At 29.7% G+C, this 16521-nt stretch overlaps 3 non-coding genes across 3 annotated transcripts; all 3 read right to left on the reverse strand.

The window, feature by feature from the left end:
* Window positions 1–373: 373 nt before the first annotated feature.
* trnaa-ugc (transfer RNA alanine (anticodon UGC)) lies at window positions 374–449 on the reverse strand. The gene has a single exon. It is a non-coding gene; the product is annotated as a tRNA-Ala (tRNA).
* Window positions 450–4293: 3844 nt separating this feature from the next.
* trnaa-ugc (transfer RNA alanine (anticodon UGC)) lies at window positions 4294–4369 on the reverse strand. Its single transcript has one exon. It is a non-coding gene; the product is annotated as a tRNA-Ala (tRNA).
* Window positions 4370–7029: 2660 nt separating this feature from the next.
* On the reverse strand, window positions 7030–7105 carry trnaa-ugc (transfer RNA alanine (anticodon UGC)). Its single transcript has one exon. It is a non-coding gene; the product is annotated as a tRNA-Ala (tRNA).
* Between the last annotated feature and the right edge of the window lie 9416 nt (window positions 7106–16521).

The raw sequence follows: 16521 nt of genomic DNA on the forward strand, positions 1-16521 counted from the left end.
TATATATATAATATCCTTCAGTTCTACTATATATATAATATTCTCCAGTTCTACTATATATATAATATCCTTCAGTTCTACTATATATAATATCCTCCAGATCTACCATATAATATCCTCCAGTTCTACTATATATATAATATCCTCCAGTTCTACTATATATATAATATCCTCCATTTCTACTATATATATAATATCCTCCAGTTCTACTATATATATAATATCCTCCAGTTCTACTATATATATAATATCCCCCAGTTCTACTATATATATATATAATATCCTCCAGATCTACATTTACATTTTAAGTCATTTAGCAGACGCTCTTATCCAGAGCGACTTACAAGTACATACATTCATACTTTTTTTGTACTGGCCCCCCGTGGGAATCGAACCCACAACCCTGGCGTTGCAAGCGCCATGCTCTACCAACTGAGCCACACGGGGCCCATATAATATCCTTCAGTTCTACTATATACTATCCTCCAGTTCTACTATATAATAACCTCCAGATCTACAATATATATAATATACCCCAGTTCTACTTTATATATAATATCCTCCAGTTCTACTATATATATAATATCCTCCAGTTCTACTATATATATAATATCCTCCAGTTCTACTATATATATAATATCCTCCAGTTCTACTATATATATAATATCCTCCAGTTCTACTATATAATATCCTCCAGTTCTACTATATAATATCCTCCAGTTCTACTATATATATAATATCCTATAGTTCTACTATATATATAATATCCTCCAGTTCTACTATATATATAATATCCTCCAGTTCTACTATATATACATAATATCCTCCAGTTCTACTATATATATAATATCCTCCAGTTCTACTATATATATAATATCCTCCAGTTCTACTATAGATATAATATCCTCCAGTTCTACTATATAATATCCTATAGTTCTACTATATATATAATATCCTCCAGTTCTACTATATATATAATATCCTCCAGTTCTACTCTATAATATCCTCCAGTTCTACTATATATATAATATCCTCCAGTTTTACTATATAAAATCCTCCAGTTCTACTATATAATATCCTATAGTTCTACTATATATATATAATATACTCCAGTTCTACTATATATATAATATCCTCCAGTTCTACTATGTAATATCCTCCAGTTCTACTATATATATAATATCCTCCAGTTCTACTATATAAATAATATCCTCCAGTTCTACTATTTATATATATATATATAATATACTCCAGTTCTACTATATATATAATATACTCCAGTTCTACTATATATATATATATATATATATATATATATAATATCCTCCAGTTCTACTATATATATAATATCCTCCAGTTCTACTATATATATATATATATATATATATATATAATATCCTCCAGTTCTACTATATAAATAATATCCTCCAGTTCTACTATATATATATATATCATATCCTCATGTTCTACTATATATATAATATCCTCCAGTTCTACTATATAATATCCTCCAGTTCTACTATATATGTAATATCCTCCAGTTCTACTATATATATAATATTCTCCAGTTCTACTATATAATATCCTCCAGTTCTACTATATATATAATATACTCCAGTTCTACTATATAAATAATATCCTCCAGTTATACTATATATATATATATATAATATCCTCCAGTTCTACTATAAATATAATATCCTCCAGTTCTACTATATAATATCCTCCAGTTCTACTATATATATGATATCCTCCATTTCTACTATATATATATATATATATATATATATATAAAATCCTCCAGTTCTACTATAATATATATATATAACATCCCCCAGGTCTACTATATAATATCCTCCAGTTCTACTATATATATAATATCCTCAAGTTCTACTATAATATATATATAAAATATCCCCCTGGTCTACTATATAATATCCTCCAGTTCTACTATATATTATCCTCCAGATCTACTATATATATAATATCCTCCAGTTCTACTATACATTATCCTTCAGATCTACTATATATATAATATCCTCCATTTCTACTATGTAATATCCTCCAGTTCTACTATATATATAATATCCTCCAGTTCTGCTATTTAATATCCTCCAGTTCTACCATATAATATCCTCCAGTTCTGCTATATATTATCCTCCAGATCTACTATATATATAAAATCCTCCAGATCTACTATATATATAATATCCTCCAGTTCTACTATATATATAATATCCTCCAGATCTACTATATATATAATATCCTCCAGATCTACTATATATAAAATATCCTCCAGTTATACTATATATATAATATCCTCCAGTTCTACTATATAATATCCTCCAGTTATACTATATAATATCCTCCAGTTCTACTATTTATATAATATCCTCCAGTACTACTATATATATAATATCCTCCAGTTCTACTATATATATAATATCCTCCAGTTCTACTATATAATATCCTCCAGATCTACAATATATATAATATACCCCAGTTCTACTTTATATATAATATCCTCCAGTTCTACTATATATATAATATCCTCCAGTTCTACTATATATATAATATCCTCCAGTTCTACTATATATATAATATCCTCCAGTTCTACTATATATATAATATCCTCCAGTTCTACTATATAATATCCTCCAGTTCTACTATATAATATCCTCCAGTTCTACTATATATATAATATCCTATAGTTCTACTATATATATAATATCCTCCAGTTCTACTATATATATAATATCCTCCAGTTCTACTATATATACATAATATCCTCCAGTTCTACTATATATATAATATCCTCCAGTTCTACTATATATATAATATCCTCCAGTTCTACTATAGATATAATATCCTCCAGTTCTACTATATAATATCCTATAGTTCTACTATATATATAATATCCTCCAGTTCTACTATATATATAATATCCTCCAGTTCTACTCTATAATATCCTCCAGTTCTACTATATATATAATATCCTCCAGTTTTACTATATAATATCCTCCAGTTCTACTATATAATATCCTATAGTTCTACTATATATATATAATATACTCCAGTTCTACTATATATATAATATCCTACAGTTCTACTATGTAATATCCTCCAGTTCTACTATATATATAATATCCTCCAGTTCTACTATATAAATAATATCCTCCAGTTCTACTATTTATATATATATATATAATATACTCCAGTTCTACTATATATATAATATACTCCAGTTCTACTATATATATATATATATATATATATATATATAATATCCTCCAGTTCTACTATATATATAATATCCTCCAGTTCTACTATATATATATATATATATATATATATATATATAATATCCTCCAGTTCTACTATATAAATAATATCCTCCAGTTCTACTATATATATATATATCATATCCTCCAGTTCTACTATATATATAATATCCTCCAGTTCTACTATATAATATCCTCCAGTTCTACTATATATATAATATCCTCCAGTTCTACTATATATATAATATTCTCCAGTTCTACTATATAATATCCTCCAGTTCTACTATATATATAATATACTCCAGTTCTACTATATAAATAATATCCTCCAGTTATACTATATATATATATATATAATATCCTCCAGTTCTACTATAAATATAATATCCTCCAGTTCTACTATATAATATCCTCCAGTTCTACTATATATATGATATCCTCCATTTCTACCATATATATATATATATATATATATATAAAATCCTCCAGTTCTACTATAATATATATATATAACATCCCCCAGGTCTACTATATAATATCCTCCAGTTCTACTAAATATATAATATCCTCCAGTTCTACTATAATATATATATATAATATCCCCCAGGTCTACTATATAATATCCTCCGGTTCTACTATATATATAATATCCTTCAGTTCTACTATATATATAATATTCTCCAGTTCTACTATATATATAATATCCTTCAGTTCTACTATATATATAATATCCTCCAGATCTACCATATAATTTCCTCCAGTTCTACTATATATATAATATCCTCCAGTTCTACTATATATATAATATCCTCCATTTCTACTATATATAATATCCTCCAGTTCTACTATATATATAATATCCTCCAGTTCTACTATATATATAATATCCCCCAGTTCTACTATATATATATAATATCCTCCAGATCTACATTTACATTTACATTTAAGTCATTTAGCAGACGCTCTTATCCAGAGCGACTTACAAGTACATACATTCATACTTTTTTTGTACTGGCCCCCCGTGGGAATCGAACCCACAACCCTGGCGTTGCAAGCGCCATGCTCTACCAACTGAGCCACACGGGGCCCATATAATATCCTTCAGTTCTACTATATAATATCCTCCAGATCTACAATATATATAATATACCCCAGTTCTACTTTATATATAATATCCTCCAGTTCTACTATATATATAATATCCTCCAGTTCTACTATATATATAATATCCTCCAGTTCTACTATATATATAATATCCTCCAGTTCTACTATATATATAATATCCTCCAGTTCTACTATATATATAATATCCTCCAGTTCTACTATATATATAATATCCTCCAGTTCTACTATATATATAATATCCCCCAGGTCTACTATATAATATCCTCCAGTTCTACTATATATTATCCTCCAGATCTACTATATATATAATATCCTCCAGTTCTACTATATATTATCCTTCAGATCTACTATATATATAATATCCTCCATTTCTACTATGTAATATCCTCCAGTTCTACTATATATATAATATCCTCCAGTTCTGCTATTTAATATCCTCCAGTTCTACCATATAATATCCTCCAGTTCTGCTATATATTATCCTCCAGATCTACTATATATATAAAATCCTCCAGATCTACTATATATATAATATCCTCCAGTTCTACTATATATATAATATCCTCCAGATCTACTATATATATAATATCCTCCAGATCTACTATATATAAAATATCCTCCAGTTATACTATATATATAATATCCTCCAGTTCTACCATATAATATCCTCCAGTTCTACTATATAATATCCTCCAGTTCTACTATTTATATAATATCCTCCAGTACTACTATATATATAATATCCTCCAGTTCTACTATATATATAATATCCTCCAGTTCTACTATATAATATCCTCCAGATCTACAATATATATAATATACCCCAGTTCTACTTTATATATAATATCCTCCAGTTCTACTATATATATAATATCCTCCAGTTCTACTATATATATAATATCCTCCAGTTCTACTATATATATAATATCCTCCAGTTCTACTATATATATAATATCCTCCAGTTCTACTATATAATATCCTCCAGTTCTACTATATAATATCCTCCAGTTCTACTATATATATAATATCCTATAGTTCTACTATATATATAATATCCTCCAGTTCTACTATATATATAATATCCTCCAGTTCTACTATATATACATAATATCCTCCAGTTCTACTATATATATAATATCCTCCAGTTCTACTATATATATAATATCCTCCAGTTCTACTATAGATATAATATCCTCCAGTTCTACTATATAATATCCTATAGTTCTACTATATATATAATATCCTCCAGTTCTACTATATATATAATATCCTCCAGTTCTACTCTATAATATCCTCCAGTTCTACTATATATATAATATCCTCCAGTTTTACTATATAATATCCTCCAGTTCTACTATATAATATCCTATAGTTCTACTATATATATATAATATACTCCAGTTCTACTATATATATAATATCCTCCAGTTCTACTATGTAATATCCTCCAGTTCTACTATATATATAATATCCTCCAGTTCTACTATATAAATAATATCCTCCAGTTCTACTATTTATATATATATATAATATACTCCAGTTCTACTATATATATAATATACTCCAGTTCTACTATATATATATATATATATATATATATATATATAATATCCTCCAGTTCTACTATATATATAATATCCTCCAGTTCTACTATATATATATATATATATATATATATATATATAATATCCTCCAGTTCTACTATATAAATAATATCCTCCAGTTCTACTATATATATATATATCATATCCTCCAGTTCTACTATATATATAATATCCTCCAGTTCTACTATATAATATCCTCCAGTTCTACTATATATATAATATCCTCCAGTTCTACTATATATATAATATTCTCCAGTTCTACTATATAATATCCTCCAGTTCTACTATATATATAATATACTCCAGTTCTACTATATAAATAATATCCTCCAGTTATACTATATATATATATATATAATATCCTCCAGTTCTACTATAAATATAATATCCTCCAGTTATACTATATAATATCCTCCAGTTCTACTATATATATGATATCCTCCATTTCTACCATATATATATATATATATATATATATATAAAATCCTCCAGTTCTACTATAATATATATATATAACATCCCCCAGGTCTACTATATAATATCCTCCAGTTCTACTATATATATAATATCCTCCAGTTCTACTATAATATATATATATAATATCCCCCAGGTCTACTATATAATATCCTCCGGTTCTACTATATATATAATATCCTTCAGTTCTACTATATATATAATATTCTCCAGTTCTACTATATATATAATATCCTTCAGTTCTACTATATATATATAATATCCTCCAGATCTACCATATAATATCCTCCAGTTCTACTATATATATAATATCCTCCAGTTCTACTATATATATAATATCCTCCATTTCTACTATATATATAATATCCTCCAGTTCTACTATATATATAATATCCTCCAGTTCTACTATATATATAATATCCCCCAGTTCTACTATATATATATAATATCCTCCAGATCTACATTTACATTTACATTTAAGTCATTTAGCAGACGCTCTTATCCAGAGCGACTTACAAGTACATACATTCATACTTTTTTTGTACTGGCCCCCCGTGGGAATCGAACCCACAACCCTGGCGTTGCAAGCGCCATGCTCTACCAACTGAGCCACACGGGGCCCATATAATATCCTTCAGTTCTACTATATAATATCCTCCAGATCTACAATATATATAATATACCCCAGTTCTACTTTATATATAATATCCTCCAGTTCTACTATATATATAATATCCTCCAGTTCTACTATATATATAATATCCTCCAGTTCTACTATATATATAATATCCTCCAGTTCTACTATATATATAATATCCTCCAGTTCTACTATATAATATCCTCCAGTTCTACTATATAATATCCTCCAGTTCTACTATATATATAATATCCTCCAGTAATACTATATAAATAATATCCTCCAGTTCTACTATATATATAATATCCTCCAGTTCTACTATATATATAATATTCTCCAGTTACACTATTTAATATCCTCCAGTTCTACTATATATATAATATCCTCCAGTTCTACTATAAATATAATATCCTCCAGTTCTACTATATATATATAATATCCTCCAGTTCTACTATATAATATCCTCCAGTTCTACTATAAATATATAATATCCTCCAGTTCTACGATATATATAATATCCTCCGGTTCTACTATATAATATCCTCCAGTTCTACTATATAATATCCTCCAGTTCTACGATATATATAATATCCATTAGTTCTACTATATATATAATATCCTCCAGTTCTACAATATATATACTATCCTCCAGTTCTACTATATATATAATATCCTCCAGTTCTACTATATAATATCCTCCAGTTCTACTATATATATAATATCCTCCAGATCTGCTATATATATAATATCCTCCAGTTCTACTATATAATATCCTCCAGTTCTACTATATATATAATATCCTCCAGTTCTACTATATATATAATATCCTCCAGTTCTACGATATAATATCCTCCAGATCTACTATATATATAATATCCTCCAGTTCTACGATATAATATCCTCCAGTTCTACTATATATATAATATCCTCCAGTTCTACTATATATATAATGTGCTCCAGGTCTGCTATTTAATATCCTCCAGTTCTACCATATAATATCCTCCAGTTCTACTATATATAATCCTCCAGTTCTACTATATATATAATATCCTCCAGTTCTACAATATATATACTATCCTCCAGTTCTACTATATATATAATATCCTCCAGTTCTACTATATATTATCCTCCAGATCTACTATATATATAATATCCTCCAGTTCTACTATATATTATCCTTCAGATCTACTATATATATAATATCCTCCATTTCTACTATATAATATCCTCCAGTTCTACTATATATATAATATCCTCCAGTTCTGCTATTTAATATCCTCCAGTTCTACCATATAATATCCTCCAGTTCTGCTATATATTATCCTCCAGATCTACTATATATATAAAATCCTCCAGATCTACTATATATATAATATCCTCCAGTTCTACTATATATATAATATCCTCCAGATCTACTATATATATAATATCCTCCAGATCTACTATATATAAAATATCCTCCAGTTATACTATATATATAATATCCTCCAGTTCTACTATATAATATCCTCCAGTTCTACTATATAATATCGTCCAGTTCTACTATATATATAATATCCTCCAGTACTACTATATATATAATATCCTCCAGTTCTACTATATATATAATTTCCTCCAGTTCTAATATATATATAATATCCTCCAGTTCTACTATATATATAATATCCTCCAGTTCTACTATATATATACTATCCTCCAGTTCAACTATAATTATAATATCCTCCAGTTCTACTATATATATGATATCCTCTAGTTCTACTATATATATATATATATATAATATCCTCCAGTTCTACTATGTATATAATATCTACCAGTTCTACTACATATATATATATAAAATCCTCCAGTTCTACTACATATATCATATCCTCCAGTTCTACAATCTATATAATATCCTCCAATTCTACTATATAATATCCTCCAGTTCTACTATATATATAATATCCTCCAATTCTACTATATAATATCCTCCAGTTCTACTATATATAATATCCTCCAGTTCTACTATATATATAATATCCCCCAGTTCTACTATATATATATAATATCCTCCAGATCTACTATATATATAATATCCTCCAGTTCTACTATATATATAATATCCTCCAGTTCTACTATATAATATCCTCCAGTTCAACTATATATATATATATATATATATATATATATATATAATATCCTCCAGTTCTACTATATATATAATATCCTCCAGTTCTACTATATATATAATATCCTCCAGTTCTACTATATATATAATATCCTCCAGTTCTACTATATAATATCCTCCAGTTCTACTATATAACATCCTCCAGTTCTACTATATATATAATATCCTCCAGTTCTACTATATAATATCCTCCAGTTCTACTATATATATAATATCCTCCAGTTCTACAATATATATAATATACTCCAGTTCTACTATATATATAATATGCTCCAGTTCTACTATATATATAATATACTCCAGTTCTACTATATATATAATATCCTCCAGTTCTACTATTGTCACACCCTGGCCTTTGTTATATTGATTTTCTTTATTAGTTTAGTTAGGTCAGGGTGTGACATGGGGGATGTTTGTGTGTTTTGTCTAGTTTAGGGTGTGTGTATTGTTTAGAGGGTTTTGTAGTATGTATGGGGTTGTGTTCAGTGTAGGTGTTTAGGAAAGTCTATGGTTGCCTGATTTGGTTCTCAATCAGAGACAGCGGTTTATTGTTGTCTCTGATTGGGAGCCATTTTTAAGGCAGCCATAGGCTTTAGGTGTTTGTGGGTAATTGTCTATGTTGAACGTTTGTAGCTTGTATATGCACTAACGTTTGTAGATTCACGGTCGTTTGTTGTTTTGTAAAAGTGTTCGTTTCGTGTTTCGTCATCTTTAATAAAAGAACATGTCCTCATATCCCGCTGCGCATTGGTCCGCTTATTATGACGATCGTGACAACTATATATATAATATCCTCCAGTTCTACTATATATATATATATATATATAATATACTCCAGTTCTACTATATATATAATATACTCCAGTTCTACTATATATATATATATATATATATATATATATATAATATCCTCAAGTTCTACTATATATATAATATCCTCCAGTTCTACTATATAAATAATATCCTCCAGTTCTACTATATATATATATATATCATATCCTCCAGTTCTACTATATATATATGATATCCTCCAGTTCTACTATATAATATCCTCCAGTTCTACTATATATATAATATCCTCCAGTTCTACTATATATATAATATTCTCCAGTTCTACTAAATAATATCCTCCAGTTCTACTATATATATAATATCCTCCAGTTCTACTATATAATATCCTCCAGATCTACTATATATATAATATCCTCCAGTTCTACTATTTATATATATATATATATATATATATATATAACATCCCCCAGGTCTACTATATAATATCCTCCAGTTCTACTATATATATAATATCCTCCAGTTCTACTATAATATATATATATAATATCCCCCAGGTCTACTATATAATATCCTCCGGTTCTACTATATATATAATATCCTTCAGTTCTACTATATATATAATATTCTCCAGTTCTACTATATATATAATATCCTTCAGTTCTACTATATATATAATATCCTCCAGATCTACCATATAATATCCTCCAGTTCTACTATATATATAATATCCTCCAGTTCTACTATATATATAATATCCTCCATTTCTACTATATATATAATATCCTCCAGTTCTACTATATATATAATATCCTCCAGTTCTACTATATATATAATATCCCCCAGTTCTACTATATATATATATAATATCCTCCAGATCTACATTTACATTTAAGTCATTTAGCAGACGCTCTTATCCAGAGCGACTTACAAGTACATACATTCATACTTTTTTTGTACTGGCCCCCCGTGGGAATCGAACCCACAACCCTGGCATTGCAAGCGCCATGCTCTACCAACTGAGCCACACGGGGCCCATATAATATCCTTCAGTTCTACTATATAATATCCTCCAGTTCTACTATATAATATCCTCCAGATCTACAATATATATAATATACCCCAGTTCTACTTTATATATAATATCCTCCAGTTCTACTATATATATAATATCCTCCAGTTCTACTATATATATAATATCCTCCAGTTCTACTATATATATAATATCCTCCAGTTCTACTATATATATAATATCCTCCAGTTCTACTATATAATATCCTCCAGTTCTACTATATATATAATATCCTATAGTTCTACTATATATATAATATCCTCCAGTTCTACTATATATATAATATCCTCCAGTTCTACTATATATACATAATATCCTCCAGTTCTACTATATATATAATATCCTCCAGTTCTACTATATATATAATATCCTCCAGTTCTACTATAGATATAATATCCTCCAGTTCTACTATATAATATCCTATAGTTCTACTATATATATAATATCCTCCAGTTCTACTCTATAATATCCTCCAGTTCTACTATATATATAATATCCTCCAGTTTTACTATATAATATCCTCCAGTTCTACTATATAATATCCTATAGTTCTACTATATATATATAATATACTCCAGTTCTACTATATATATAATATCCTCCAGTTCTACTATGTAATATCCTCCAGTTCTACTATATATATAATATCCTCCAGTTCTACTATATAAATAATATCCTCCAGTTCTACTATTTATATATATATATATAATATACTCCAGTTCTACTATATATATAATATACTCCAGTTCTACTATCTATCTTATATATATATATATATATATATATATATATATATATATATATATAATATCCTCCAGTTCTACTATATATATAATATCCTCCAGTTCTACTATATATATATATATATATATATATATATAATATCCTCCAGTTCTACTATATAAATAATATCCTCCAGTTCTACTATATATATATATATATCATATCCTCCAGTTCTACTATATATATAATATCCTCCAGTTCTACTATATAATATCCTCCAGTTCTACTATATATATAATATCCTCCAGTTCTACTATATATATAATATTATCCAGTTCTACTATATAATATCCTCCAGTTCTACTATATATATAATATACTCCAGTTCTACTATATAAATAATATCCTCCAGTTATACTATATATATATATATATAATATCCTCCAGTTCTACTATAAATATAATATCCTCCAGTTCTACTATATAATATCCTCCAGTTCTACTATATATATATATATATATATATATTTATATATATAAAATCCTCCAGTTCTACTATAATATATATATATATAATATCCCCCAGGTATACTATATAATATCCTCCAGTTCTACTATATATATCATATCCTCCAGTTCTACTATATATATAATATCCTCCAGTTCTACTATATAATATCCTCCAGATCTACTATATATATAATATCCTCCAGTTCTACTATATATATATATATATATATATATATATATATATATATAACATCCCCCAGGTCTACTATATAATATCCTCCAGTTCTACTATATATATAATATCCTCCAGTTCTACTATAATATATATATATAATATCCCCCAGGTCTACTATATAATATCCTCCGGTTCTACTATATATATAATATCCTTCAGTTCTACTATATATATAATATTCTCCAGTTCTACTATATATATAATATCCTTCAGTTCTACTATATATATAATATCCTCCAGATCTACCATATAATATCCTCCAGTTCTACTATATATATAATATCCTCCAGTTCTACTATATATATAATATCCTCCATTTCTACTATATATATAATATCCTCCAGTTCTACTATATATATAATATCCTCCAGTTCTACTATATATATAATACCCCCCCGTTCTACTATATATATATATAATATCCTCCAGATCTACATTTACATTTACATTTAAGTCATTTAGCAGACGCTCTTATCCAGAGCGACTTACAAGTACATACATTCATACTTTTTTTGTACTGGTCCCCCGTGGGAATCGAACCCACAACCCTGGCGTTGCAAGCGCCATGCTCTACCAACTGAGCCACACGGGGCCCATATAATATCCTTCAGTTCTACTATATAATATCCTCCAGATCTACAATATATATAATATACCCCAGTTCTACTTTATATATAATATCCTCCAGTTCTACTATATATATAATATCCTCCAGTTCTACTATATATACATATCCTCCAGTTCTACTATATATATAATATCCTCCAGTTCTACTATATAATATCCTCCAGTTCTACTATATAATATCCTCCAGTTCTACTATATAATATCCTCCAGTTCTACTATATATATAATATCCTATAGTTCTACTATATATATAATATCCTCCAGTTCTACTATATATATAATATCCTCCAGTTCTACTATATATATATAATATCCTCCAGTTCTACTATATATACATAATATCCTCCAGTTCTACTATATATATAATATCCTCCAGTTCTACTATATATATAATATCCTCCAGTTCTACTATATATATAATATCCTCCAGTTCTACTATATAATATCCTATAGTTCTACTATATATATAATATCCTCCAGTTCTACTATATATATAATATCCTCCAGTTCTACTCTATAATATCCTCCAGTTCTACTATATATATAATATCCTCCAGTTTACTATATAATATCCTCCAGTTCTACTATATTTTATCCTATAGTTCTACTATATATATATAATATACTCCAGTTCTACTATATATATAATATCCTCCAGTTCTACTATATAATATCCTCCAGTTCTACTATATATATAATATCCTCCAGTTCTACTATATAAATAATATCCTCCAGTTCTACTCTATATATATAATATCCTCCAGTTCTACTATATATATAATATCAATTTATCTATCACTCTGACACTCTCCTAACCCAGCTATCACTATGACACACTCTTGACCCAGCTATCACTCTGACACTCTCCTTACCCCGCTATCAGTCTGACACTCCCTTGACCCAGCTATCAGTCTGACACTCCCCTGACCCAGCTATCAGTCTTACACTCCCCTGACTCAGCTATCAGTCTGACACTCTCCTAACCCAGCTATCACTCTGACCCTCTCCTAACCCAGCTATCAGTCTGACACTCTCCTAACCCAGCTATCACTCTGACACTCCCCTGACCCAGCTATCAGTCTGACACTCTCCTAACCCAGCAATCACTCTGACACTCTCCTAACCCAGCTATCAGTCTGACACTCCCCTGACCCAGCTATCAGTCTGACACTCTCCTAACCCAGCTATCCCTCTGACCCTCTCCTAACCCAGCTATCAGTCTGACACTCTCCTAACCCAGCTATCACTCTGACACTCCCCTGACCCAGCTATCAGTCTGACACTCTCCTAACCCAGCAATCACTCTGACACTCTCCTAACCCAGCTATCACTCTGACCCTCTCCTAACCCAGCTATCACTCTGACACTCCCCTGACCCAGCTATCAGTCTGACACTCACCTGACCCAGCTATCAGTCTGACACTCCCCTGACCCAGCTATCACTCTGACACTCTCCTAACCCAGCTATCACTCTGCCCCTCTCCTAACCCAGATATCATTCTGACACTCTCCTAACCCAGCTATCAGTCTGACACTCTCTACCCGACTTTTAAAGTGTCCTTAAACATTAACTTCTTGAGAATACAGGGGGTGCTGTTTTCACATTAGCATAATTGCCTCTACAGATTAAACTGCCTCTTATTCAATTATTGCTGTTACTATATGCATATAACCATATACCATTGGATAGAAAACAAGCTATGGTTTCTAAATCCGTTTCAATTTTGTCTCTGAGTGAAACACAGGTCATTTGACAGCACTTTCCCTGAGCCAGAAGAAGATTGCAAGATGTGTATGCTCGCTTCAACGCTCTGCCTATATATGGTCACGCCACCTATGACCCGAAACACACTTCATTCGTCTTCCTCTGGGTGTCAGGAACACGTCAGAGGAGAAATTTTTTGTTTATCTTGTACTGACGTGAAATAAGACCTATTTCTTTAGCGTGACCGACAACTTCCGGTTTTCTGAAACGCGCGTTTTAGAGGTGCAATAGTCTTTTGTTATGCTGACGTTACGGATGAAAACTATCTCCGTCTCGAAGTTTGATTGATACATGTGACCATATCATCGTAATGTATGTTTTTTCAATATAGTTTAATCAGATTATTTGAATTTTTTCGGGAGTTTTGCCGTGTTCCGTTCTGTGAGTTTTTTAACTTTGGACAGAATCGTGCCAGTCGACCAGTACCCAGGCTAAATGAAGAGGAAAAGTTGCCATTGTGAATGGATTGAACGACTCATCAGGACTAAGGACACCTTGATCAACATTCTGATGAAAGATCAGCAATAGTAAGACCCAATTTACGATGTTATTTCATATATCTGTCGTGCATGTGAACTGGTCGGGCGCGCCCAGTTGGTTCTGGCTGGCGTGGCTATGCTAAATTAGCGCTACATTTTGTTTTCGCTATAAAACATTTAATAAATCTGAAAAATTGTTTGGATTCACCAGATGTTGGGCTTTCAATATCTGTACGCTGTGTATTTTTTCTGAAATGTTTTAAGACAAGTAATTAGTTATATAACGTTGGTCTCTGTAATTGTTCTAGCTGCATCAGCACTATATCAGATTGCAGCTGCAATGTAGAACTGTGATTTATACCTGAAAAATGCACATTTAAAAAAAAAAAACTATGCTATACCATAAATATGTTATCAGACTGTCATCTTATGAATTTGTTTGTTGGTTAGTGGCTATCAATATCTTAGTTTAGCCGAATTGGTGATAGCACCTGATGGAGTAAGAAACTGTTGGAGTAAGAAAATGGTGTCTTTTGCTAACGTGTTTAGCTAATAGATTTACATATTGTGTCTTCCCTGTAAAACATTTAAAAAATCTGAAATGGTGGTTTTATTCACAAGATCTGTGTCTTTCATTGGGTGTCTTGGACTTGTGATTTAATGATATTTAGATGCTACTATTTAATTGTGACGCTATGCTAGCGATGCTAATCAGTGTGGGGGGGGGTGGGGGGTGCTCCCGGATCCGGGTTAGGTACTCTTTAAAGGGTTCACAGTCAAATTTGTTTGATTGTGTTACCGTGACGCTAACAGTAGCTAGCCGGCTGTGTTTAACCCCCACTCACCACCAAACACCAACGCTTTAGAGCACTTAGTTTTTTTTAAAAGCATCGGAAGTATTTCAAAACAAACTCTTTTATCTTGAAGGCATGTTTCTACGTCCCAAGCGGCACACTATTCCCTACTTAGTGCACTACTTTAGACAAGGCCCTGTGGGTTTCCCTATGGGCCCTGGTCAAAAGTAGTGCAC

This window comes from Salvelinus fontinalis, unplaced genomic scaffold (genome assembly GCF_029448725.1).
Source record: "Salvelinus fontinalis isolate EN_2023a unplaced genomic scaffold, ASM2944872v1 scaffold_0104, whole genome shotgun sequence".
Classification (NCBI taxonomy): Eukaryota; Metazoa; Chordata; class Actinopteri; order Salmoniformes; family Salmonidae; genus Salvelinus; species Salvelinus fontinalis.